The sequence below is a fragment of the Oryctolagus cuniculus genome, chromosome 2 (assembly GCF_964237555.1).
Source record: "Oryctolagus cuniculus chromosome 2, mOryCun1.1, whole genome shotgun sequence".
Classification (NCBI taxonomy): domain Eukaryota; kingdom Metazoa; phylum Chordata; class Mammalia; order Lagomorpha; family Leporidae; genus Oryctolagus; species Oryctolagus cuniculus.
This window is the reverse complement of record NC_091433.1, coordinates 62,919,031-62,943,157: the sequence shown is the minus strand read 5'-3', so window position 1 is coordinate 62,943,157 and position 24,127 is coordinate 62,919,031. Positions and strand designations below refer to the sequence as shown.

General features: G+C 37.4%; 1 long non-coding RNA gene across 1 annotated transcript in view; it reads right to left on the bottom strand.

Annotated features, from left to right (window-relative positions):
* The window catches only part of LOC138848472 (uncharacterized), a 1,168,718-nt gene that overhangs the window by 965,860 nt on the left and 178,731 nt on the right, over positions 1-24,127 (bottom strand). The window contains exon 4 of the long non-coding RNA XR_011386289.1: positions 13,524-13,564. This is a non-coding gene — a long non-coding RNA (uncharacterized lncRNA). The remainder of the gene's footprint in view (positions 1-13,523; positions 13,565-24,127) is intronic.

Sequence of the window (24,127 nt, the reverse complement as noted above, 5' to 3'; positions counted from 1 at the left end):
GCTTCAAAAGGAGCCAAAGGTTAAGAGAAAGCCATCTTGTTAGCTGATAGAACAGCATACAGCGTGTTCGCCTTGGGGACTGGAACTTTATTGAGTATTCCTGTATTAAAGGGCTCTCTAAGCTATGCCATCATTACCTCTAGGTAGATACTGGATGACTACCCCACATATGTTAGATAGATGACAAGGTTGCTGCAAGTACTTACTCTTTCCTCACAAAAAAGAGATATAGGAAACACTCACATTCTAGATAATTCAAATATTAAATTGAAAATTCTGGCCTTGATGTGGTCAGGGAAAAAACACAGGTTAGTAGGTGATGAATCAAGCCCTACTTTCTTTTCCAATTTCTTCTTTATGTTCCCATGGTTATAATGAGAATCAAAATATGTTCCCTAAATTTTCTTTATAAAGTACATTAAGAAATCTGGATTTATTTATCTTTAAAGCCCAATTTGACATCCAGATGCCCACAAATTACAACTGTCTTTTACACATCAATCTCACAATTGATGAAAAAATGTTTAATTATTAATACTCCCGAAATGCATGCTTAGCCTGTCATTCTCCAATGACACCCAGTTTTCACATTGTAGTGACTGGGTTTAAATTCTGGCACTAGATCCTGACTGTAGCTTTCTAGTAATGCAGACCTCAGGAGGCAGCAATGACGGCTCAAGTAACAGTCCCTGCCACCCACCACTCATGGGGGACACCTAGATGGGGTTCCTGGCTCCTAGCTTCAGTCTCACCCAGCCTGGATAACTGTGGAGTGGACCAGCACACGGAAGCTCTCTCTCACTCCTCTGTCTCTCTGTCTGACCACCAAATAAATGATTTTTTTTAAAGTAGGAAACATTGTTAATACACTGTGCTTATTTGATAATTTTTCAATTTATTCCATATTAAAAATTCTTGTTATCCAAGCCTCACACTATGTTGGGCTAATCAGTCATTCTCACCATATTCTGAGAAGAAACTTGGAGCTGCAAATTATTTGCTTGTCATTTGGTGTCCTTGGCTATATGATTTATCGAGTCATCCCGGAGCTTTTCTCCATAGCTCATAGCAGCTCCAGGCCGTTTCTCCCCAGCATACTCAAGGAAGGATTCACCTTCTCTTTCCTGTATTACTGTTACCATGCCCTTACTTGGTTTTCCTTACCTATCCTCATTGCTCTTCACCATTTCCACCAAACCCTACCTTATCAAAGTTGTCATTGCATTTTAAAAATGGTTTGCATGCTGAAGACAGTAATGAAACACTCTTGCCTTCGGAGAAGCTACTGGAAGACAGCAGGAGAGAGAAGCCAGGAAGCAAATCCTGACTTCAGTGCTAGCACAGGGGTGCATATGGCTGGGAAGAGCTGCCAGAGGGCACAACTCATGTCACTTGGTTTTGAAAATTTGACAACTGATAGCCAAGTGGTGACGTTCAGATATGATGGACTTAGGAAGGTTCGCCCTCCTTAAGTAATATGTTGTTAGGGTGAAAAGGGACTTCTAGAAGTGGAAGGGCTCAGATGGGAGAGACCATATAATGAGTGCGTGGGTTTCAGATTCTTTCACGAGAGCCTACAGGAGAGTGGATCAGATTTGGCGAAGCTGGAGTCCAAGCACAGCAGACACTATGCCTCTGCTGCAGCAATCTTGGGGGGAGCAGACAATGGCATCCAGTTCTCCAACAATGGAAAGGGGTAGGAGAATGAATTTGAGGGAGAGAAATTGCTGATTGTAAATCTTTGAATATGGAATGTGGGGAAGCTGAGCAGGTGAACGAATCACAGCCCCTCTCACTGAGGCAGGTAAGTATGGGTAAAGAGACTGTTTGGTGGAAAGATGTTCCGATTGAACAGCGTCTTTCTATCACTTCTGAGTTTGTCACTCTTTCTCTTAAAATTCCTTAAGGCAGAGAGCTTCCCATTATCCTGTCAAAACACCCATTTCCTTCAAATTGCTTGTTACTTCTGCTAGTGTTAGACAAATATAACCAACAGAGACAGAGCTCCCTAGAGAAAGTCAATTTCAACTTGAAACCTAGAAACTCTTGGCACTGACTCCATCTTCAAGTCTTCCCTTCTTAAGGACTGAAGGCATGGATAATTAGAGGATGTGGTAAGCTCCATTCTTAGTAAGTTCTATTTCCAATCGGTTTTTCATGTCAGCCTGAAAATTAGAAAGCACAGACCAGAGCTGTGATAGGTGCACACCTATCAGGTTCTGGAATCTTTGAGTGCACAACAGCATTGGTAATCCATTCTTGGGTAAGCACTGTTTAAACCAAATTCCATAGTGCTGAAGGAAAATAACCATAGATATTTGTCTAATAATAATAAATTGCTGTCCTTGAAAATTTAATCTATACAGTTCACACTTTGTGCAGGCTGCCGAAAGGTATCCTATATTGCACCTATTACTCAAAGAGTAATTGAAATAGAATAATATAGAGATTGTTCTTATGTATCGCAAGCTCCCCTGTTGGCTCTTTGATCATCACTGGCTTTTTTTGCCCAAAGAGTTTGTGAGCCTTTGTCGACATCACTTAAAACAAAGAGCTGTCCCAGAGGTTGATGGTTCTTTGATACTTGGTTGTGCTTTTTTGTATAAAGGACATAGAAGTCTGTTAGAATCGTGTATTAATAGCCATGTATTATCTAAAGGTTGATGTGAATTGGATTTAATATTTCCCACACTAAAATATTAAAGAAAGAAAGACCCCAGTGGCCAAAATTTAAAAATATATGTCATTAAAATTTTTTAATCCTCTAATTTCGTCTGTTAATATGACAAGAGACAATATGAGAATTCGCTGGTACTTTCATGACTTATTTGGTAAGGTTTAGTTGTCATTTTTTATCATGTGATTAATACGGGAAAACATGATTGGACACAAAATTCCAGCACTTACTATAATTGCTGATTTGGTGTGTCTCTTATTTAAAACTAATAAACTCCAAGGATGAAAACAGTGAAGAAAAGTGTACAAAATATATAATATCAATATGAGAATAAGCTTTTAGAATTATTGAATTTGATTTCTGCTCTAAAAAATGAGTATTACACTGAAAAATTTAATTCTCTGAGAATTTGCTAAGATATTCTATTATGATCTTACATGAATATAAATATATTTAAGTATTCTTTTAATATTTTAGTTCTATAAATTTCTCTCATTTCACTAGGTAAGTAATTTTTTGGAAAAAATAAAATTAAGAACTTTTTAAGAATGCTTTGGGACAACAAAATCACTCAGTAAATGCTAATGCAAAAAAAAAATCCAAATTCACAATTCTGTTAACAACCTTTTACAGATGATGACTTTGATGCTTATTTTAAAATATTATTTTTTTTAGCTTTTATTTTAAGATTTATTTATTTACTTGAAAATCAGAGTTACACAGAGAGAGGAGAGGTAGAGAGAGAGCAAGCGAGGTCTTCCATCCACTGGTTCACTCCCCAGTTGGCTGCAACGGCTGGAGCTGCACCAATTTGAAGCCAGGAGCCAGGAGCATCTTCCATGAGGGTGCAGGGGCCCAAGGAGTTGAACCATCTTCTACTGCTTTCCTAGGCCATAGCAGAGAGCTGGATCGGAAGTGGAGCAGCCAGGACTCGAACCGACACTCATATAGCATGCCGGCACTGAAGGCTGTGGCTTTACCTGTTACACCACAGCGCTGGCCCTGAAAGTATTATTGTCCATGTAGTGATTTTACATACAATACAATTTCTTTTTCCCAAGACTACAAAAAGAAGAAAAAAGAAAAAAAAAAAAAGAAAGAAAACAAACAAACAAAATGTTTCCATTCTTTAAACAGGTAAATTTTCACCTTTGTCCTAAAGCACATCCAAGCTGACCAGAGAACCCTACTGGATTCTTCCCTTCTCCGTGTTTTGTTTTAAGAATTCCGGGCTGGGGCCAACACTAGTAGGATAGGCCTCTGCCTGCAACGTCAATATTCCATACAGGTGTTGGTGCATGTTCTAGCTTCTCCTCTTCCAATCCAGCATCCTGCTTATGGCTTGGGAAAACAGTCGAAGATGGCCCAAGTGCTTGGGCCCTTGCACCCATGTGAGAGACCCAGAGGCAGCTCATGGATCCTGGCTTCAGACTGGCCCAGCTCTGGCTGTTGTGGCCATTTGGGAAGTGATGCAGCAGATGGAAGACTTTTCTCTCTGTGTCTTCCTCTCTCTCTGTGTAACTCTCTCTCTCTAATAAATAAATAATTTTTTTAAAAAAAGAAAATTCCAGGTTTAGTCATTTCATTTGCTTATATCTGCAATTCTTTTCGTATTTGATAAAGCACCTATATCAAAATTTGTTACTATCCTTTCATATTTTAATCTAAAATTGCTCAACTACATTATGAGGTTGTCAATTTATCTTCCTGTTTTAAATTATAGCTTTTAAGGGGTAACAGTGGACTTCCATGGGTTATCCAGTAAAACCCAACACAATGCAATGTCCCACAAAACCAAGCCCCCACACCCCTTGATTGAATGATATGGCCATAGTCAATAAGCTGAGTTATCCTCACACTTTCTATAGTCTTTATAGTCAGTTCTTCCTGACATTCTTAATGTGATAGGTAATGAAAATGGTCATGTTAGAGATAAAGGATATAGGATCTCTAGGAACAAGACATCAGTGGATCAATTACGGCTATTTAGTTTAATGGTTAAAAAAGTGTAGTAGATAAGTTAAGGGATATTTAAGAGGCAATTTCATTCCTAAGATCGCTTTAGATTGCATCTGTTCAATAGCCCTGGCTGGCACTAAAAATTATATAAGAAAGTGTTCTCTTTGACTTCATCACACATTGTAATAAAAACTGATAGCTTCATAGGGCTTTAGATGTTTTATAATAGGCAAAGCATCTTGCTTATATTAGGTATTCAGTATTTGTTGGATTGCATTAAATATTGTACACAGATTCTAGGTAAGCTTTGTTCAGGCTTTATTGAAACTTCTAAATCTTATAGCAAGCATCCTGCATCATAATATTTTTGCAGGATTCATTTTTCAAAAATATATAATATAATTATACTTTAGGAGATTTTATATAAACATCTTCTTTCACAATAAATTCCTGACCTCACTATGTTCTCTAAGTCTTTAATTTTCTCAACAGAATGCATTTATGGTTTTAGCTGGTTGAGAACCTAAAATCAGGAGTTAGGTCACATGATAAAAAATTTATAACAGAGAAGCACATTAAGGTGAGTCTGCTGATAATTCTTTAACATAAGAGACAAACTTATAGACAAATTAATTATATATCAAAAACCATCACTGTCTGATCTTGTGAAACTGAACTTGAAAGTCAGTAGTCTTGTATCTCTCTTGTCACCAGATAAAATGAAAAGATATTAGGGGTTGGCACTGTGGCATAGTCGTCTATTGCCTTCGCCTGCAGTGCTGGCATTCTATATGGGTGCCAATTCTAGTTCTGGCTGCTCCACTTCCTTTTTTTTTTCCCTTTTTGACAGGCAGAGTGGACAGTGAGAGAGACAGAGAGACAGAGAAAAAGGTCTTCCTTTGCCGTTGGTTCACCCCCCAATGGCTGCTGGGGCCGACGTGCTGCACTGATCCGAAGCCAGGAGCCAGGTGCTTTTCCTGGTCCCCCATGGGGTGCAGGGCCCAAGCACTTGGGCCATCCTCCACTGCACTCCCGGGCCACAGCAGAGAGCTGGACTGGAAAAGGGGCAACTGGAACAGAATCCGGCACCCCGACCGGGACTAGAACCTGGTGTGCTGGTGCCACAGGTGGAGGATTAGCCTATTGAACCGTGGCTCCAGCCCTGCTCCACTTCCAATCGAGTGACCTGCTAATGCTCTGGGGAAACCAGTGGAGGATAGCCCAAGTGTTTGGGCCCCTGCTCCCTTGTGGGAGATCTGGATGAAGCTCCTAGATTCAGGCTTCAGATCAGCCCAGCTCCGGCCATTGCAGCCATTTTGGGAGTGAATCAGCAGATGGTTTACTCTACCTCTCAAATAAATAAAAATCTTTTTAAAATCATATTAAATACTAAGACTTTTCCATGTTTTGGAAACTAAATTAATGTTTAAAGTATTCAGACAGTCCAATATAATGCTATTAATTTGAAATGAAAAAATTTCAAATATGTTCATGATAATTTAGAATAATTAATACAGCATAGTTCTTCAAGGAATACATGTTTTGGGGTTTTTCCCAAAACTTCATGTAAATACCTTTCATGTAACTTAAATATCAGTCAGAATAAATTAAAATAATTTTTCCTAGAAATATTCTACTAATAATGTAGAATTGTGTATGCTTTATTAATTTAACATATAGAAGTTGGGTGAAATTCAGATCTACATAAAGTAAAGCACACATTTTAGGTGACATGATAGAGACCAAATAAATGATAAAATCCAGCTGTATCATAACAAAAAACATTGGGGTAATAACAGCATCTTTTGATGAAATGAAATTAATATACTAAAATGTGGGCTTAGTTCATATTTCACATCTCTTTGTACAATAACATGTAACAGGTTGCCTAGTTTTCTCACTTCTTAAGGTAGTCTGATCACGATATATTTGATTAAATTTCTTGCCCAGAATCATAGATAGCTGCCCACAGTTCAGTAACATGAGTAGTTGATGAAAAAAGGAGAGAAAAGAAATAGTGTTTGTCCCTGTTAGGAAAAGAGTTACAGATTCGTGCCTCCTCACATGGGACACTAACTCTTTTCTTAACAGTCCCCAGATTCATCCTCAACTTCATCCTTGAAAGAATGCTGAGGTCAGGTAGTCAACAAATCAGAGAAAAGTCTATTTTGACCAAACACCATATTGACTGAGTTCAGTTTACTGCTTAATGTGGCAGTAGGACTTCCCAGATACCTTGCTGGTAGGTCCGCTGGCTTGGGAGGGTAGACTGCTGTATCCACCATCTGGTAGTCTGTTGTGACAATACAAATGACTCATACTCTCCCCACTAAGTGGCAGAGGCATCTCTCCTTCCTCTTTCTCACTAGACTCTCTCCAAGAAGTCTCCTTTCCTCTAGTAGCTATTACTTGTGTTTGGCAAATGTTTATTGGATGAATTGAAGTTACTCTAGCAAATGCACTTGTTCACCCACTTCACAGGGAATAATGCATACTTCATAAAAGTATATACTTTCAGACATACATATAGATGCCAATAAAGGGGAACATTTTAACCTTGAAGACCTCTACTCATATGTTTTTTGCTATTTTGCATCTCTTCTAGTTTAAGCTTCCCTTCTTTTTTTAAATTCTAATAACATGTCTACTTAATAGAGTGGTTTTAGCTCAATGTGGATACATTGTTTTTAAAAAATCAGTATCACTAGCATATGCAAAAACAATATTTTGTTAAATTTACTTTAATTGACATAATAATTCTATATATTAGGAATGAGATTATTTGATACATGTATATAATATATAATGGTCAAATCAAGATAATTAGCATTTCATCTTTAAACATTTATTATTTCTTTGTGTTTGAAGCATATGAACCCCTCTCTTCTAGTTCTTTCTAAACTACTATAGTTTAGAATAGTATGGTAGGCTATAGAAAAATATAGTCACCCTACTATGATGTAGAACACTAGAACTTTTTCTTCTTTTCTGCATTTTTGTACCCATTATAACCCTTCTTCTGCCCTTCTACCCCTGCCCTTTGTAGCTTCTGGTGGCAATTTAACTGTTCTGTTCTTCCATGATAACTTTTTTTTTTGGTTTCCATATCTGAGTGATAACCTGAGAAGTTTGTCTTTCTGTATCTATTTTATTAAATTGAATATCCTACTGGAAAATGATTTTCTTGTTAAGTATACTAAGGAAAAATTTTGCATGAATCAATAAGTGAGGGATTAATTTAAATTCTTGGAAAAGAGATACATGCTTGTGAGAAAGTGGATAAAAATAACCACAACTAAATTTATTGTTTGTTGGTATTTTTTAGGTGAGTTACAAGTCACTTTCTAATTCAGTTATCAGAGCAATTCTTCGGTATCGTATTATTATCCTCTATTTTCACACGAGGAAATTGAGGACATGCAATATACGTGGAATTTACACTGATCATTAATGGCAACATCATATTGACTTCAGTGTTATGTCTTTCATTTTGTTGTTCTGTAATTTGATCCAAAATCATTTTTGAAAGAGGACATCTCTTATAACAACAGACTTTTAGTACAAATAAGTACTCCATTAATTTTAGCTTATTCATGAGTACTTCAAGAAGTTCACAAAACATGTATTATGAAAAAAAATGAATGCATTTCAAAAACTTTTGTGCCAAAGTAAGTTTATTTTTAATTCCATTTTCTATGAACTTTAAATATTATCCTTGTATCATCACATGACAATTAGAAAGCCATCTTATTTGATCAGATTTAGTCATTCCATTGTTATGTTCTTTTATTTTTTTTCTAATTAATGCTTTGATGTAGAAAATCTCTTCGAAAATTGTATTGCAATCCTGACTGCTTCACTTTCTATCTTCTGATAGTTTTGGAAGGATATAATAGTTGTTTTTGTTAAACTCAAGTGGGGAGAGTCAGGAGCTCTGATTTTTACAGAGAATCTTAGAAAAAAAATCATACATATAGCTGATGGTAGTGTTAACTCTAGACACAAGGACCCTGACTCCTAGTCCAGCAGCCTTTCCACAGTATCAAATTACTTTTAACATCCTGTCTCCAACTCCACACAACATTGCCCAAAAAGGCACTGAAATGTTATAGACGTACAGAGATACCAACAGCACACTGAATGAAGTAGATTACATCTTATCATATCCACTGAGTCTGGCAATTCTAAAATAACATATGAATTGCAATGCTATATGTGTCTATGAAAGAATAATAAAGAACAACCCTGGTTCTTCTTTCAATGGGGTTAGAGTGGGGCCCTTTTTGTCCCTTAATTTCCCTAATTAGTCTCAATTGTGTTCTCCCTCTAAGTTAGCAGGCCAAGATAGTATCTGCTTTATTGCCATGGGAGGGAAACTTGCTCTTCTTGAGCTTTATTAGATACTCCATTCTCTCATTTAGAATCCTATTAAGTTTCCCCTTGGCATTTTCTAAATCAATTAGTTTTAGCCTTACCCTTCTTAATATGCTCCTTTTGGAGGCTCCTAATTTTAGTCCCTAACTCTGATATTTGTAGTTGCCTTTCCCTTTTCTTTTGGGCAAAGATTTCAATCAATTTTCCCTGCAATACTGCTTTGCTAGCATCCCACAGAGTCATATCTGTGACCTCACCATTATCACTGTCTGCTAAATATTCAGCCCATATGTCTTCGGGCTTTTCCCTAAACCATTGCTGCTGAAGGAAGTAATTATTACTTTACCATCTTAGCACTCCCTTGTTGCTTTTCAAGGGAAATAATTCCACACCCAAGTGAATCATTGCATGGTCCGAAACTAGAATCTTGTCAATAGAATAGCAACTTTGCCCTTAGTCTCTAGAGGGGCTAGAAAAAAATGGTCTGGAAAAGGAAGAACAATTTGTAGAATAAATAAAATGTAAGTTGTGACCATGAGCATGCTTATTTGTTTTAAAAATCTAAACAAAGAGTTAGTGGATTGCATGGTCACAAAGAATTAGAGAAATATTAAATTTTAGCACCGTGAAGGGAATTCCTACAAGGTTAGGGAATTGTATGGGTAACTTATCTAGATATTTATTTAGTTTATATATTTGCTTATATATTTGTTTTTATAAACACATATAGGTTAAATGTACAGTAAACTCTGGATTCTATTAAAATAGATAGAAAAAAGACTGGAAAGAAAAATATTTTTACTTAAGTACAGTAAATTATGGGCAATTTTAATATCAAGCCAATGGATTTTCAAATGCAATAAAACAATCGTATATTTATTATCAGAAAAGAAGTCTAAAAAATCACTAATAATCTCTATGTAGTAGAGCATTATAGCAATTTGCTTTTCTAGAATTCACAAACTAAAATTTAACCATCTTAGAGTTAAGAACATTTAGTGTAGTCTGATTCTTTGTGACTATCTCCATTATGTTTCCAGTGAGTGCACTGTTTTAGAAATATGTGTTTCCTTTTCCTGTTAAAATAATGTATTTTTCCCCAGGCAAGTTTAAATAGTTTTAAGCAAATAAATTGAGATGCACATTTGACAATATCAGCTCGTGTCATGGGATTAGAAAAATAAATGCTAGAAAAGACAGACCTAAAAATATACATGCAAAAAGCCATACAGAAACTCCACAATGAATAAGGCCACCAAATTTTTCAATATAGCAATGTACAAGCTGAAGAAAACTATTCATTATTCAATAATTCATCAAGTACTGAGCACTATGTTTTTGTAGGAATATGACATTTGAGACATAATTTTATGAGAAATGCTATAATAGTCTGTGCTCCAATATTTCAATGGCTACCACAAACAGTACTGGCATTGGTAGTAGGGAGGGTCCTCTATTATCACCACTCCCAGTCCACTATAATCACCATTAAACATACTTAGTATCAAGAAGACAACTTGATATGCTAGTTAAAATGCTTTCCAAGTGTATAGGATGCTGACTCGTACACTCTGCAGTAAAAATGGCCCCTAAGTGGTGTCAGGAGAGTGGGGCACCATAAGGGTCTCCATGCCTAAGTTGTTTCCAAGGATCGCATTCACTAAGGTCAGTTCTATAGTTACTCAGTTGCCCCATAACCCTTGTCTTAGCAACCCGGAATCCTTTCATCTAGAGAACTTCGTTCTCCAAAAATGGTTTTGGTTTCTCAGCGCTCTGATATGGAATACTGGTGTTCCAGGCAGTGGCTTAATCTGTTGAGTCACAATATTTTCCCCATGCACAGCCTTTAAAAACAGAATAACATAATTTCAAAATATATAAAGCAAAAGAGGGAACAACTATGAGAAAGAACTGTGCAAGTTGACCACCACGGTAGAAGATTTAAACATTAAAAAATTATAAAGTAAGCATAGCAGAAATCAATGAAAGTAGGTTTGAATTATGGTACGTTTCATCAAACCAATAAATACAGAACTCTGGATTCAACAGCTGGAATATATATACTGTTTCTGGCACTTAGGAACATTTAAATGTTCTAGGTTAGTGCTGCTCAAATTGTGGTTCATGTGCTAGTCTGATTTATGGCCTCTGTTAGCAATCCATGACAAAACAAGTTCAGAAACTAAGAGTAAGCACTTAGAAAGTTTCATAACACTTGACATTGTTTGACCTCCAAGAGTATGATCGCTGTACAAATGAGATTTGCACTTTATGTATTGTGTAGAAGTATGTTCTAATGGAGAAGCAACAGCAACGGTTACTCAGTGAAGAATTTGTGCCAAGGCTGGGGCATTTGGCTCAGCAGTTAAGTCTCTACTTGGGACAGTCACATTCCACATCAAAGTGTGTGGGTTCAAGTCAGGGCTCAGCTTCTGATTCCAGCTTCCTGCTAAAGCACACCCCGGGAGTAGTAGATGATGGCTCATGTACGTGGGAGCTTGCCACCCATTTGGGAAACTTGAACTGAATTCCAAATTCCTGGCTTGAGCCTGGCCCGTTCTGGCTATTTTGGGAATAAACCCATAGTTGGAAAATCTCTTGCTGTCTATATGCCTTTCTTTGCCAATCAAATAAATGAAAATAATTTCCAAAAAAAAAAAAATACTGTTAGGAATAGACATGAACATTTTATTAGATATGAGTGATTTTAAAAGGCAGTAAAAATATTTTGAAAAACTTTATATCAGTAAGTTTGAAGACAGGTAAAATGGGAAAATGAAATCTGAAAAATACATGAATTGCCAAAATAGATTTTAAAAGATACGGAAACTATACTACTCCTATGCTCACTGAAGAAATTTCTTCAGTGCTTAAGTCAGAACATTAAAATTTCAAGCTAGAAAAGTTTTATAAGCCAGTTTCACAAAATGTTTGACAGAAAGATAATTTTCATCTTGTACAAACCCTTCCAGAGAGTTTTGTGAGCTTAGTGTAAGGCTGACACTAATCTAAGAAAGAACATTATGACAACATCAGATTTTAGGTCATTCCCACTTGTATACACAGTCACAAAAGTCTTCAAAAGAATATTAGCCAAATGAAATCAAAATTGTTTTCTAGAAACATAGTATGAAGGTAGATTTATCTCAAGATCATGATACAGTTTCTATATTTTAAAATTTATTCATGGAATTTGCTACATTAACAGACTAAATGTCTCTGAGAACACCTAGATTATGTCAATTGATGAAATAATGTAATGCACAAAATCAAAAGAACCTTTTAAAACATAAAAAGGAAAAGGAACTTTCAAAAATCAATAACAGGTATGTTTAGAAAACTCTCATGCACTTTGATAAATAATTACAAAATGGTAAAAGTTGTCAGTTGAATATTGGGAACAAGACTGTCTAAAGTCACCACTTCTATTCAATATCCCACAGGTTCTGGTCACAATAACAGAAAAAAAATAACAGTTCTAATTTTCAGAAAGAAATCATAAAAATTCTTATTTAGAATAACAATGATATCTACATAAGGAACTATATAAATTAGTAGAATTAGTGAGTTATTATTTCTAGATACAAAATTAACACAAAAAAATCACATTTCTGGTTATAAGCAGCATCAACAACAAAGAATTTTACATATGTAATGCTGTACACACACATAGACATATACACATATACATACACAACATACTGAGAAGAAGAAAACTACTAATAGTTTAATGAAGAAAATTACTCCTTATATATATTTAGAGATCATTTTAAGAGAGCTAAGAAAGAGACAACATGGTCAGGTTTATGACTTTGTCTTTCTCATAGGTGTCAGTACCCTCCAAATTTAGCTGTGGACTACAAGATATTCCAATTGATATCTTAGTAAGTTAGAACAAGTGTTTGTTTGTTTATTTGTAGAACTTTCAAGCTTTATTCAAAATTTATGTGAGAAACAAATTCCAAGCACAGACACATAAAATTATGTAAATTTTGCAAATATTATTTTCACGCTGAGATAAATAAACCAATGAAAGAGAATTGAGAACTTTGAAACAAACTCATGCATATTCATTTAAAAAATGTTTATAGAATGTTTTAAGGTTGGTTGTAGGTGTCTGTGATTAGTGAAAACAAGCAAGTATTCTTGTTTACATTCTGTTGCATGATAAAAACTCGCATTGAAGAACAGTGTAGAAAGTATAAGACATTTCATTGTGTTTTCGCAATTTCTATTTGAGAAAAAAGAAGATGAAAATTGATTTCGCCTCACACCTTAATTCTAAAAGCAGTTCTGGGTAGAAACAAAACTTAAATTTACCAGGCAAAACTTCATAATTTTCAGAATAAAAGAGAATCTTATCTTCATGATTTCAGAATTGGGAGAGATTTCTTCTTCAGGATGCAGAAATTACTCACCAACAAAGGGTAAATGATAAACCTTATTACTTTAAGCTTAACAAACATTGCTTATCAATAGATGTCAAAAGTACATGCAAAGGCAAGTTACATACCAGCAGAAGATATTCTGGGCAAATGTACTGAAACATAATATCTGCAAAACCAAAAGGTATTCGATCAACAAATTCTTAAAAAGACATAAGAAAAAAGGTCAAAATATGTGAAAAGTGATTCTACAGACAATGACCATAATGGCTAATGCAAATTGAGATGCCCACTTTATATTAATCAAGTGCTTGAAAATCAAGACTCTAGTGCAATAGCTTTTTATATTCAGCATTATGAGCTTGATACAGAAAAACCCTAAACATCGTTGGAGAAGTTACTATAGAATCCCAGAACTAAGTCTGCTTGCCCCATGGGCAGTGTGACATTGAGCTGGTGGGAAAAAATAAGTTAAGTATTTGTTGCAGTGTCCAGAGCAAGGAGCCAGGTAGCTGGTATTCCGTGCCTCTGCTCCTAAAGTGGGTAAAGGCAATGACTATTATAGTCTAAAGATGGGGTTGGAACCGAGTCAGTAATAGGGGCTGGGTTGTTCACTTTGGGATGGTAAAAGGCAGGTTACCATCTGTCTGGGTCAAGGAGTAAATTGTCTTTGATAGAGGCTTGAAGTTCCTGGAAAACATCTCAATTTCTGTCTAAGAGGAGGATGTTAGCTCTAGCGGTTATCAGTGAAGTTCATGGTCTGCCATTGGGAGTTTGGCCTGTGAATTCTTCCGAGCTCTCAGAACAGAGGCCAGAAGTGAGTTGGTAACTGTTAAGGTTAAGGACAATTGGGCTACAGCATTAGCGAGTTCAGCTTTACAGAGGAATTGCAAGCTAAGGAAGAGACATTGGAACTCCATAAATGTACATCGAAGTCCGCTAAGGATGGAGCATGGTCACAAGTTGGGGTGAGAACACAGTGGGTTTCAAATGTGATGGGTAATGCTACATTTCTTGAACTGTGTTGCATACACACATGTTTATTATTTTTTGAAATAAAACTCATATATTGTATCTAAACTTTACAAAACAAGAATCAGACACTAAATATCTAGGAACTTAAGACCAAAAAGAAAATTGAGATAGAAAAGATACAGTCATGAAGATTGACTATGCTAAAAATGATGGATGATGTCTCCAATTCACTTAAAATTTAACTCTTTTAAGAGTTATATTAGTTTTTTTTTTTTTTTTTTTTTTTTTTTTTTTTTTTGACAGGCTGAGTGGACAGTGAGAGAGAGAGACAGAGAGAAAGGTCTTCTTTTGCCGTTGGTTCACCCTCCAATGGCCGCCGCGGCCAGCGCACCGCGCTGATCCGATGGCAGGAGCCAGGTACTTCTCCTGGTCTCCCATGAGGGTGCAGGGCCCAAGCACTTGGGCCATCCTCCACTGCACTCCCTGGCCACAGCAGAGAGCTGGCCTGGAAGAGGGGCAACCGGGACAGAATCCGGTGCCCCGACCCGGACTAGAACCCAGTGTGCCAGCGCCGCAATGTGGAGGATTAGCCTAGTGAGCTGCGGCGCCGGCCAAGAGTTATATTAGCTCTTATAAGAGAGAACTCATAGGCCAAAACCCAATGGCAGGCCTTGTAATTTATTTATACTCCCTTGGGCTAGCATATTAAAACTAAAAAGTTTTAAAGAATTACATATGTAAAATTTGCTGTGAGAATGTAAATCAGGGTCAGGCTGTTTCCTGATGTTATCAAAAATGCATTCAGTAAGGACATAGAGTTTCAGATGGTTTTTGGCATTTGGACAAGATTTCAACCAATGGAGGTAAAAGAAGAGATTTGTATGTGATGACTATCAGATTTCAAACCCTATATTATCAAGTCATGCAAAAAATGTTCCTTATATAAGATCTGGAAGGAGTCAAGTGGCGAAGTGTGGATACTTAAGACAAAGGAGATTGTGTTTTGGTCCATAAGCAAAGGGGAGCTAGTGAGAACACAGGAGCTGAGAGACTGCCAGGAGTTTCTGTGCCTTAGCCACACACCACGAAACCCCCCGCCCTTTCCTAAGCCTATTCAACATGGCTGCAGCTTCGGCACCTGAGCCTCCCCTGCCATCATGTACAGGACGCCATATAACCACGTGGAGCTTCACAGGGCGATGTGATGAAACCTTCCCAGAGATTACCACACATACTAACGTCCCGCCCGATCTCCACCCTATTTGTATATTCACATAGGGGACCACCCCATTACTCAATGAAATGAGGACCTGAATTTCAGCGGGTTGGGGGAGGAATTAGCAGCAGCAGCAGCAGCATGGCTAGCAAACACCCCTGTCCTCGAGGAAAGAGGCTGCCCACATCCACATCTGAATGTGTACTATCTCTTTAATTGTTTTGCTAAATCCTTTTCTCATTCTTGCCCTTATCTATGTCTGCTTTGAATGCATCTCTCATGCAGAGACAGAAGTTGGAATAAACCAGCTGGGGACCTCCACTCTACACTGGAGCCACTGAAGTTTTTTTTTAAGTATCTGAGTATATTTGAGGGAGGATGAGGTTAAGCAGGAGTAGGGGAGAGTTAGTGCCAGGAAACCAGCCAATAAGCAACTATAAAATCTAGAAGAGATTAAAAATTATTCAAATGAGGATATTATTAGTGAGATTTACAACCAGCAGTCTATGGATTAAGTAGACAATTAGGAAAATAAAAAGCTGGCCTCAAATTGACAAACCATGATAACTCTTTAGATATGAAAATAAAAGAGCATGTGCAATAGGTGCAAAAAAGGGTACTAGGAAAGATTGGAATCATCAGCCTTTAGTAGACCTACCTGGAAAGGCTACTGGAGAATTTGAACAGAGAGAAATTAAAGATTTGGAAACTGACGAACACTGTGACCCAGCCTTTAACAGACATTAAGATAGTACCAGTGGCTCAGGAAATACGGTGACATGCACAAATGTGTCTCCTGGAGGTATGCCACAGCATTGTGTGATAGCAGAAGTGGGCCAGTAGAACAGAGTAGTGAAGGTACACTGGAAGTTCACTTCACTGACCAATGATTGTGTCCGGGGTTGGTTTCATTAAAGAAAACTGATTAGTGGTAAGACACATCGAAATTATGATAAATAAGACCATCTACTTGTGAGTTTTAATTTTTTTGTAAAAATCATAGATCCTTAAAGTGCAACATCCCATCCTGCTCATCACTTCCCTTGTGATATCAACTTAGTCAACTTCTAGGAGACTCTGGACAATTCTGAGAATAAGCACACAAAAGATATTTCAACAGAGATTAATCTAAGAACAACAGAACACACCAAAAACATGACAAAATCTAGGGAATCATTTCCTCCCCTCCACTTAATATTTGCTTTAAAGCTGCCTTATTATTCCTTCTTTTTTGGTAACTGATAGGGTCTTAAAAATTTCTTCTAGCAGAAGAAATCAAAAAGATTTTCATAATATTTGGGTATTCCTTTTCAAATGTTTACTTCTAGACATATAAATTTATGAAACTGATATTGTTTGATGGCTATTCATTTACTAAAAGGCCATTTACAGAAAGATGATTTTATATTGCCATTTCTAGTACAAGATAGTGCTTCTAAAAATTAAGTAGGTGTGAGCATAAATAGCAGTTAAAATACCTGTATCCCCATTGGAGAGTCTGGATTCAATACCCAGTTCTGTCTTCTGATTCCAGCTTCTAACATTACAGGCTCTGGGAGGCAGCCATCAGGGCTCAAGTAATTGGAGTAATCGGTGATGTTAACCTTTCACCAATGTGGAAGGCCTAGATTTCATTCTTGGTTCCTGACTGGCCCAGCATTGCAGCCCTTTGGGGAATGGGCCAGCAGATGGGAACTCTGCCTCTCGGTTTCTGTCTCGCAAATGCATTTTAAAAATAAATTATATACTAAATAAATGAAAAGATCCTCTTTTATATGTGCCTTGTTGTTCTATACTGAATTCCTATAGTTTTTAGTTTATACATGTTAATTAAGCATGCCATTTAAATAACTTCAAAAATGCTTGGGTGAAAAATGGTATCTATACAATTTAATAGAATAATTAAGCAATGCTCAGCAGCTTCCAGGATATTTGTTGATTCTTATTTGTGGGTATCTTGTATTACTTTCTTATATTTCTGTGAATGTGAGAACACATTCTGTGAATGAACAGCTGGCTTTGATATTAACTAAATAATATAGATGATACATTAATTTATTCATTTAAGCTATTTGTATGTATATATATTTACAAGTACTATCCTTATTTCAGAAATATACATGAAGAAAAATAGCTTATAAGAAATCTATGTAGTAAAACTGATATTGGATAGGAAGGCAGCTAGTAAGATGTGTGGAGCCAGAAGTCACGAAGTCACAGCCCCTCCCCACCATGTGCCTCCTGTTTGTCAATCAAAACACCCACCTTCCCATAGTGCATCTGTTGCCTCCAACACTACTGCACATATGAGATAAAAGGAAATAGAAAATAGAAGTCAGGAGAAAACTCTCTTTCTGCCTTGGACCTCACTTGGAGGTTTTGTGCCCTTCTTTTCAGTGCTTGGACATAGTTGTCCACTTTCCTGCCCTCCTATTCTCAGACAGACAGGTACCATTGTCATTTTTTTTCTCCCTAGTTTATTGGCAACTATGGCCCATTTATGTTGTGTATTTCTCTGTATAGGGTAGCCCACAGTGGTGCATGAATGTGTGTTTATTCTGCCAGTGCCAAATACAGTTGTTTTTATTTGCACACAATACAAGTCTCCACTTAGTACTTCTGTCTCTGCTGTAGATAAGAACTTGGATTAAAAATTATTTTTTTTGACAGGAAGAGTTAGACAGAGAGAGACAGAGAGAAAGGTCTTCCTTTTTCCATTGGCTCACCCCCCAAATGACCGCTACAGCCAGCGCTGCACCGATCTGAAGCCAGGAGCCAGGTGCTTCTTCCTGGTCTCCCATGCGGGTGCAGGGCCCAAGCATATGGGCCATCCTCCACTGTCTTTCCAGGCCACAGCAGAGAGCTGGACCGGAAGAGGAGCAACCAGCACGGATTAAAATTTATTAAATTCATTGCTCACATCAAAACTATACTTGCCCTGTAAAATATGATTCACAAATCTTTTTCCATCTTGATAGAGAAAGCAAGTAGGAATGAAAAGGAGTGCTCATTAGTTATTTTGATCTATATTTCCACTGACAATGTAGAACTTTACCCCAGTTCTGTGCTCAGAGAAGACAGCTTTGATTAAGAAATCTTTCCACCATGACCATACAATCTCATGTCTATATAATGGGAGAAAGTTAACCTGAATACAAACTATGAGGAAATATGTAGACAGATTTTTTATTAGGCTGGATTGTAAAAATATTTTAAACTCAATAAATTCTTTAAATATAAAGGGTAAATTGTTTGGACATAAAAGACCTTTATAATGCATGTTTTTTAATTGGAAACAAATCAAGTTATCCAGTAGCACAAAAACTATATTGGTATTTGCAAATTTAAAAAAAAGAGAGTTCTTTAAAGTGTTGAAAGTACTAAGATGACATTTAATCCATGATGTTTAATTCATTCATTGTTGGTGTGAGATGTGAATACCTCTCACCCTATTTTCCTGCACCTCTTGCCTTCTTCACCTACATGCTGTCAAGGAGAAACACAGGAATGTATTGAGCTATTGTACTGTGGTGGGGTGAAGTTTAGATTGAAAAGGATTGGGGCTTCGAGAAATTCATTCAAGAAGTATGATTCTGGCTGGTGCCGCGGCTCAATAGGCTAATCCTCCGCCTGTGGCGCCAGCACACCGGGTTCTAGTCCTGGTCTGGGCGCCGGATTCTGTCCCGGTTGCCCCTCTTCCAGGCCAGCTCTCTGCTGTGGCCCGGGAGTGCAGTGGAGGATGGCCCAAGTGCTTGGGCCCTGCACCCCATGGGGGACCAGGAGAAGCACGTGGCTCCTGGCTTCGGATCAGCGCAGTGCGCCGGCCGCTGCGACCATTGGAGGGTGAACCAAAGGCAAAGGAAGACCTTTCTCTCTGTCTCTCTCACTGTCCACTCTGCCTGTTAAAAAAAAAACAAAAACAAAAACAAAAACAAAAAAAACAGAAAAAGTATGATTCTAGTGAAAGGTAAGTGTTCGGAAAAATGATTTCTTGGAGTTTCTCCGAGATGCAAATTAATATACAAATAAGATATAGGGATATCTTTACTTCTGAATTAAGGAGTGAAAATGTCAATGAGTATTCAGAACTGTATAAGATATTATTTACTAAGAACTTTGACCTAAATGAAACTTAATACCTCTATTCTCTAAATACCTAATTCAACAATGTATATTGATTGGTTTATTCACTCATTCACAGATGTCTTCATACCATGGCATCCCTACCTCGGAGAAGAGGTACAGAAGCAGAGGCAAGACCATGTTGTGTGGCAGGGGAACATTGCTCTGAGTAAACAGCACGCAAGGAACACAGTGACAGGAAGCACCAAGCAGGAGAGGATCCTAGGACAGATGTTCCTCACTGAGGGACCAGGAGGCAGACCTCGGAGATGGAAGAGTTGCTTTGTCTGAGAGTCAGTTAGATGGGAATTAAGTGTGAAGAATTGGGGAGGAGGTGAGAGAGGAGGCTGAAGAGGAGTGTCCCCATCTGGGACTAAGCAACGCATAGACTGGAGCTTCAAAATGTCTTCAAGGTGACAGAAAACCCAAGAAAGTTTTAAATGAAAAGAATGCCATGATGCAATTTATGATTTTAAAAGATGTTCATGGCTCCCAGGTACAGAACTGGAGAATGGCTGGGGAGAAGCAGCGAAAGGGAAGGAAGATATCTAAGGACAACTTCCAGGCAGCATTTCTGATAATGCATTAGGGGAAAGAAAACAAAACTGGCCAACAGAATTATTCAGTCATTTCCACTGAACACTTGCTAGAGTGACCATGACATTTCAAGATCAGTGGATGCAGAATTAGATGGTCTTTGCCATAAGAGGTTCAGAGTACAGAGAACAAAACACACCCAGCAGTTATTTGCAGCAGGAATAGCTTGTCTGTAGCCAAACACTTAACTAGATCAAGAACTAAACTGTCTACATTACTATGACTATAAGAGTCTAGAAATTTCTTGCCCAGGAAGATATGGTTGCAAACAAAATATTTGTTTTAGGAAATTCCTGCAAATGCATCTGTTTACAGATTAGATTCCTACACTAGTCTTCTCAGGACAATATATTGCTAAAATAAGTGAGCTTTCAGCTTATCAAATGACTGTTGATTCAACAAGACTTATTTCAAATCCCCTCTCTTCCTGAGACCATCAGTCTTCAGCTATAGCACAAACCCTGCTGAGATCCAATCAGGTTCCAGCACGACTTGATTTAAGCTAGATCTCAACCTCTCTAATAGGTATCTGATCTTTTAGTCTCAATTGTAAAACATTACTAAGCCTTTTCTCCAAGTGGTGGTAGCTTTTTATAGCAATGAGTAATAACTTGACTTTTCTTAATCAACAGATTTTTGTGTTCTTTGCTGAGGGATAGTAGTTGTCTATAGTATTTTGATCTTAATTGTAATATTTTTTATCCTCTGCTTACTGCCCTATTCATCAACAGAAAAAAAAAAAACCAGAAATTTGCAAAGGAAAAGACTCACTTATTTGTCCCAAGGTCAGAGTAGGGACTCCACTACCTTTTCCACAGCCAGTCAGCGGGTGGCAGTAGCAAGCAAGAGAAGGAAGCTGCCCCCACAGACAGGCAGCAGAGTACTGGGGCCAGAGAGCTGGTGCAGTGATTTTAGTGGGAGAAAGACCTGTTGAGAATCTAATAGGTGTATAATGGAAAGGAAGCAAATTATTTGTAAGGGGAGGGAAGGAGGCAAATACGTTTCTGACATATTTTGGAAGCAAATGAAGGTAAGACCTAGGAATTATTTAGAAAAAGTAACCTGTTCACATCTTGGATGTGTAAAAGGAGAAATTTATTCTGTGAAATCAAGTAGAAGAATTTGGAGTTTCCAAGTGAAGCTCTGGAGAGAGAGGTTGAGAAGAAGAGAGTCAATATATATATATATTATTTTTGCAGTTGCATACCCCAAACAGTTTATCACATTTTTTTGTTTTGTTTGTTTATTTTTAAACTTTTATTTAATAAATATGAATTTCAAAAGTACAACTTTTGGATTACAGTGGCTTTTCCCCCCATAACCTCCCTCCCACCCACAACCGTCCCATCTCCCACTCCCTCTCCCAACCCATTCACATCAAGATTCATTTTCAATTATCTTTACATACAGAAGATCAATTTAGTATATACTAAGTAAAGATTTTCAACAGTTTGCATCCACACAGAAACACAAAGTGTAAATCACTGTTTCAGTACTAGTTATACTGTTAATTCACTTAGTATAGCAGATTAAGGACAGAGATCCCACATGAGGAGTAAGTGCACAGTAACCCCTGTTGTTGGTTTAACAATTGATACTCTTGTTTATGACTTCAATAATCACCCGAGGCTCTTGTCATGAGCTGCCATGGCTATGGAAGCCTCTTGAGTTCACCAACTCTGATCTTACTTAGACAAGGTCATAGTCAAAGTGGAGGTTCTCTCCTCCCTTCAGAGAAAGGTACCTCCTTCTTTGATGGCCTGTTCTTTCCGCTGGGATCTCACTCACAGAGATCTTTCATTTAGGTCATTTTTTTTTTTTTTTTTGCCACAGTGTCTTGACTTTTCATGCCTGAAATACTCTCATGGGGTTTTTAACCAGATCTGAATGCCTTAAGGGCTGATTCTGAGGCCAGAGTGCAATTTAGGACATCTGCCATTCTATGAGTCTGCTGTGTATCCCGCTTCCCATGTTGGATTGTTCTCTCCTTTTTAACTCTATCAGTTAGTATTAGCAGACACTAGTCTTGTTTATGTGATCCCTTTGACACTTAATCCTATCATTATGATCAATTATGAACTGAAACTGATCATTTTGACTGGTGAGATGGCATTGGTACATGCCACCTTACAGGGAGAACTTAGGGTGAAATGGCATCGCCACTTTGTTTTCTAACATAAGCAAAGTCCTACATAATTAGAGGGACAAAACTAGAGACTTGAATCAGAAACTACCAACTGACTTCTAAACGGAGGCTTATGGAAAGATCACACTCAAACAAGAAAAATGCTCAGTTGTAAACCAATCAAATACTTCTTTGATTCCATTGGCAGCCTATAAAAGCCCACTTCTCATTTTGTGAAAATGGAACTCTCTTAACCTCTTCTAGTGTTAAGTACTATCCAATTCATGATACATCTTTTTCTCAGATAAACTCTGTCGAACTTGTTTTGTCTGAAGATTTTCTTATAATTGGAGATACAAATAATGAGGAAGATTTTGGGTCAGATTCAAGAAGAAAATAACTCATCGGGTCATTGGGACGGAAGGAATTATCAGGGGTTGGTTCTATGGTGTAGCAGATAAAGCAGCTGCCTGCAGCACCAGTATCCCATTTGGGTGCCAGTTCCAGTCCCAGTCCCAGACACTCCACCTCCCATCCAGCTTCCTGCTAATGTGCCTGGGAAAGCGGCAGAAGATGGCACACACCTTTTAGACACTGCACCCACTTGGGAGACCTGGAAGAAGCTCCTGGCTCCTGCCTCAGTCAGATCCAGCACTAGCCATTGCAGCCATTTGGAGAGTGAAACAATTGATGGAAGATTCTCTCTCTCTCTCTCTCTCTCTCTCTCTCTCTCTCTCTCTCCCTCCCTCCCTCCCTTTCTCTGTAGCTCTGATTTTCAAATAAAAAAAAATCTTAAAAAAAATAAAAGATTTATTGGTGAGAGAGTAATGAAAATTAGGGAATATCAAACATTTAACATTTAATTTTAAGCAGTTGTTTTATTTTGACTTAGTAATACCTTTTCAGAATATGAGAAAAGCCATTCTGACAGGGGTGGGGTGATATGTCACTGCTGTTTTGCATTTTTCTGATGGTTGGTGAAGTTGAGCATTTATTCACATATTTGTTGGCCATTTCTATTTCTTCTCTTGAGAACTGTCTATTCAGGTCTGACTATTATGATTACAAATTATTTTAAAATAAAACCATGCATTCTGTTTCTACCGTAACTGTAGACTACACAGCCGGTAGTGTCATAACAGTAAACTCATAACGAGAGTACTGAATATAAAAAGGACTTATTTTTCAATTTCCAAGTGGGAAATGGCATAATCCATCCAGCCATGTCTATAATTCAAAACTAATAAAATATGTATACCTTCCCAATTTTATGCATTGTTTTCATAGCAGAGAATATCTCTTCCTTAAACTATAGTTCTCTTTCTGGTCTCAAGATACTTGGAGAGAGAATGACTAAGAAGATGCAAAATTCACAACTGCACAAAAAATCAAAAGCCATGTTTCTCTCCTCCTCCTCTTTCCTTTTCTTTTTTTTTTAAAACACATTAGCAGTAACTGAGTTTACAAACTCTCCCGCATTCCTCATCTAATTCCCCCCCCTTTCTCCTGCATCAAGAGTTCCTCAATTTGTGAATGTTTTTATAGCTATGCCACACTGTTATAAGAAAGGGATCATGAAGCATCTTTGTCATCATGCAAAAGATAACCACAATACCTTTACAAAAAGTATTACAAAGTACGAAAAACAAAAGCTGTCAAGAGAAGAATTTGAGCTTTTAAAATATTTATCATTATAT